We start from the raw sequence: 4643 nt of genomic DNA on the forward strand, positions 1-4643 counted from the left end.
ACAAACAGGTGAGCTGCTGTTAGAATAAAACATTAGAAGGACTTGAGATCCATGTTTAAAACAGGTATACCAAAAATCATTATCTGATGTTATTGAGTTAGGACTCAATTGGTATGTAAAAAAAATAACAATCTGATATCTCTGCTTTTGAAAATCCCAATTAAGACACTTTGATTTCTTCCAGATAATCAAATTTCTGCTTCAGTGCGTTCTAGTTCATCTGCTTTATTTTGCTTTTTTGACATCAAACATGAAACAACAAAAAGATGGAATACATATATATATATATATATATATATATCACTGCTAGGAAACGGAAAATGACATAAAACACATTTTTAAAAACTGACAAATTTTTCTAAAGATTACCTGGTTTCTCACTCTTGGTTTTTTCTGATTCTACCAATCATTTTCATTCCTTCATATCTTTTTTGAGGGTTTAATTAATAGTAAATAAACTAAATTCTTAAAAAAAACACTCACAAAAGTAAAGTGCTAGGTTATGTAAAAGGAAACAAACATTTTCAATTTGGACGTCTCAGGAGTGTCGCACAATGTCAAGAAGCCTGAATATCTGACTTTTGTAAATCTATCAGGGAATTTTGCATTTTAGCAGATTTTCATTCACTTGAAAAATTGAGTGAAAAAATGATTGTCTTTATCGAAAAAAACAAAAAACAAAATCAACATGTATTACACTTAGAATGATCTAAATGTTTGAGACTTTATACTGTTTCAAGCAAAAGACACATCATCATTATAAAAGACTAGTTGCTTCTGAAGCTTAATGGTTGGAGAAATGGTTTCACTTATTCGGACATGGAAAAGATTCATATTGGTCACATGTAATACTAGCCGTCAAGATGCATCGCTGCACATATTTTAAGTGCGTCCAAGGCTGAATTGTGTTGTTGGCCTCACATATTCAAAGGTAAACTTAAAGTTAAAGTTCTATTGCATGTTTACGCTCCTAAGTGTGTGAAATTTGTTCTCTGCATTTGATGGATCCCCCGGAGGAGCGGTGAGCTGCAGACACAGCTGCACTAAGGAACTGTTTGGTGGTTTAATCCTAACCATAACCCTTCCTCTGGGTCTGTGTTGCCACTGGTCACACGTAGTTCAAAAATTGCGAAAAAATAGACGTTTTCTTCAATTTAACAGCCTCTTTATTGCAACTATAACAGGTATACTTAGAGTTTGTGCACACAGAAATTGGGCTCTTTGGTTGAAGAAACTAAATTTCATTTGGATGTGGAGAGGTTGCCTTTTCCAGATTAATAACAATAGCGTAATAAGTCAGTAGATGCTTTCTTGTGACTGTTCTGATTTTATGCTAAGCTATCCATCCAGCTTCTCCCAAAGGGGTGAATGCTGAGTAGAATCTACAGGACTTATTACATGTATACATGTACACTGCTCGTCGTTTCATGTTGTTTTCAAATGGGATTCATCGTTTGATGAGGTAGAAAACAAAGAATTAAAGTGGAGGGGTGTTGAACGCCTCGTTGCATTTCTGCTGAAGCTCCTGCGCCAGCTGTTCATTATTTTAAATGTGTCTACAGGTTCAAGCTACCGTGCAAATGTAAATTTGACACAAGTTACGCTCAAAAGTCTCTGAAGCATGTTATTACTGTACCAGAGAGCACACAGAACCTGCACCCAGAACTCACACTAGTTCACACAGCAAACTAAGCTCTAACTACCAGAAACAAAATAGTCAAATGCATGTTTCTTTTGTCTGGAGTTTAACTGTGGATGGTCCATTGTCAGGCTAGCTTCAAAGCAGTTTCCACAATCAAGTAATTCTTTTAGATCCAAAAGTAAACTTTTTTCTATTGTTGCAGCTAAACAGTCATCTGTTTCTTATGCTTCAGCACAGTATCTATCAGTGGATGTGAGGATTTTCTTTACGTCCACATCAGCATTAAGGACTCTAAATTCTCCTGAGCCAGCAAAGCGTCCTCCTTTTTTCTTCCAAAACTTCAGTGTTAAGCTTCTCTCACAGGCAACTCAGATCAGTCACAGAGCAAGTGATTAAAAAACTTTCAGCTATTTTTCAGCAGTTAGCAAAAGACTAACTTTAGATGTATTAATCAACAGAAATAATCTGATCTATTGTGGAGTTTTAAAACAATCCTCCTGAAAGGGCTAAATCTTTGACACCAGTTGGTTCAAAACTGTTCCTAATATAAATGTTATAAACAGTCAACCTCTGATCGCTGGTTTAGTTCCGACTTTGTTCATCCGTGTGTCCGTGGGCATGACACTGAACCCCACTTTGCTCCTGATGGTTACAGGTTGGCGCCACACACAAGAAAACTGGACCAAGTGAGTGTGACGTCACTCATAGGAAAGATTACTTCTGGCTCCAAGTGTCAAGAACAGGCAGACAGCTGGATCCAAGTGCAGCAGGTTTATTCAGCACAGACAGGGCAACAGGCGTGATGCACAGCTAAAAGTCCACAACACTAAATCAGGGTCAGGCAGGCAGGGGTCAAGCACCAGCATGAGGGCATCAGAGGAAAACCAGAGTAGTCAGGATCCAGGCGAGAGTCAGGCACGGCGAGGAGTATGTCACAGGCTGAGGCAGATCGGGGGTCAAAGACAGGCTGGGGTCAAGACAGGCTTAAGCAGGAACAGGACTGAAGGAGGTAACGCTCAGAAATGCAGGAGTACACCAAAACAAGACTTCGCACCTGAGCACAGCCTGAAGCCTCCTTATAAACGTTTGTGGTGATTGTCGAATGAGGGACAGCTGGTGAGGTCTGGGAACAGCAGGCAGAGGCTTATGGGAAATGGAGTGAAGATGAGGCTCAGGAGAGTTTCAGAATTCAGGTGATGGCTCCCTCTGGTGGTCTGAGGGAAAAACAGACTGATTCATGACACCAAGTCAATTCCATCACCATTTTTTTTTACTATACTGATGCTGTCATGTTGGAGGCACTGCATGTCACCAAGCAGTGATTGGTCCGTGTCAGTCTGAGTCAGTTTCCATGGCAACCACTCTTGCCAATCAGGAATGAGTGTGTCAGAAGTCCACACCCCTACAACTGAAAGTGGGCTTGAGAGAATCTGTCAATCAACATAACAAAATGATGAAAAAAAATTAGGATTTACAGCTCGTCAAGCTGAATTTGTTTGCATAAAACCGTTCAATCAATGTCATTAACACAGTCACACACAGAAACACAGCAAAATAAGATTTTAATCTTTAGACTGTTGATTGTACACATTAAGCCTCTTAGATACTTATCTGAAATAATCATTGAAATGATCACAGTTTCAATGTATCTTTTCCACTAACCTTACAGAAGCAAAGATATATTGTTCCGGCTGGCGTCCAGCTCCAACTTGCATTCAGATTGCGAATGATTGATTTCAGGGTCTTCATCATTCTCAGTCAGGGATCAGGCTATTTACTGATCAAAGGCTACAGAAGTATTTGATGTAGAGTACGGATCACTTGAAGGGATATCCACTTTAAACATTTGAGAGATATAAAGACATTTTTAAACTGGTGTCTTATGACCACATGCTAGTGATGCAACTGTTAGTAGCAGATATCATCATCATCATTTTTTATTTAAGCTGCGGTGTAGGTTTTGTTTTTGGCCGTTTTAAAAGATATGCAATTGTGATTCATTGAGTCTCGTCAGCATTCAGCAGTTTTTATGCTTTAGAGACTTTATTTAACCACGTCTGTGACATTTGTCATCAATCATTTATGGTGACTGAAGGAGAATCCAGTTATCAGGCCGTTTGGTTTAACTTCAGCAGAATAAACTGTCTGAACAGAGTCACAGAGGGACAACAGCAGATTCTTTTACAGCTTCAAGACATACTGTAGCTTGTCTGTTGACCTTACATCATCTGCACCTCCTTACTGCTCCTCATCAGTCTACTAGACATCTGACTACTTCTTCCGGATTCAATCTTCTTCAGATTCTCAGAGTGCTCAACTTTGACAGAAAAGTGCGCAATGCGTTTGTCAGTTTTTGCTTTCTTTCTTTATTTTTATTGTTGGTCTGCATTATCACATGTTGAATTTATTAGACAGCACAGGTGATCCAGAATGTCCGCAGTGGAGTTCCCACGAGCTTTTACACCAAAGTTATTGACTGATGTGTCATTTTCTGTCCATTGCTAGTTTTTCTAAACAAATTCTTGTTGCTTCATGAGCCGTTCATTAAAGACCCACGTGAATGAAATTATGTTTTGGGGGGTTTTAACATGATCTTGTAGCATTTTTCTCAGGTTGAAGGACATATACAAAAAAAAAATCAAGCTTAAAGTACATTTCTGAATGTTTCTTTATGGAAATCATAGTGAATCAGCAGCAGACAAAAAAAAAATGCTGTTTGAAAAAGCTATCGGTTGTGAAGCAGCAACTTCACTGGGTGGGCCAAAGTCTTCTGATGCATCCACTTGCAGACAATTAGATCCAATATTTCCTTCGTTTTCCTCGTCTGAACTGGTTTCTGGCTCAAAACTGGCTCACTATTTTTGTGAGCAGGACCTGGTGGCAGAAAAAATGGTGGCTGAAAATAATTAACCAGAAGGAAATCCAAGACTGGAACCACCACCCCACCGAACACGAACACACACACGCACATTTTGGTCAAAAAATACTCTTGTTTTTGGTC

This window comes from Oryzias melastigma, linkage group LG13 (genome assembly GCF_002922805.2).
Source record: "Oryzias melastigma strain HK-1 linkage group LG13, ASM292280v2, whole genome shotgun sequence".
Classification (NCBI taxonomy): Eukaryota; Metazoa; Chordata; class Actinopteri; order Beloniformes; family Adrianichthyidae; genus Oryzias; species Oryzias melastigma.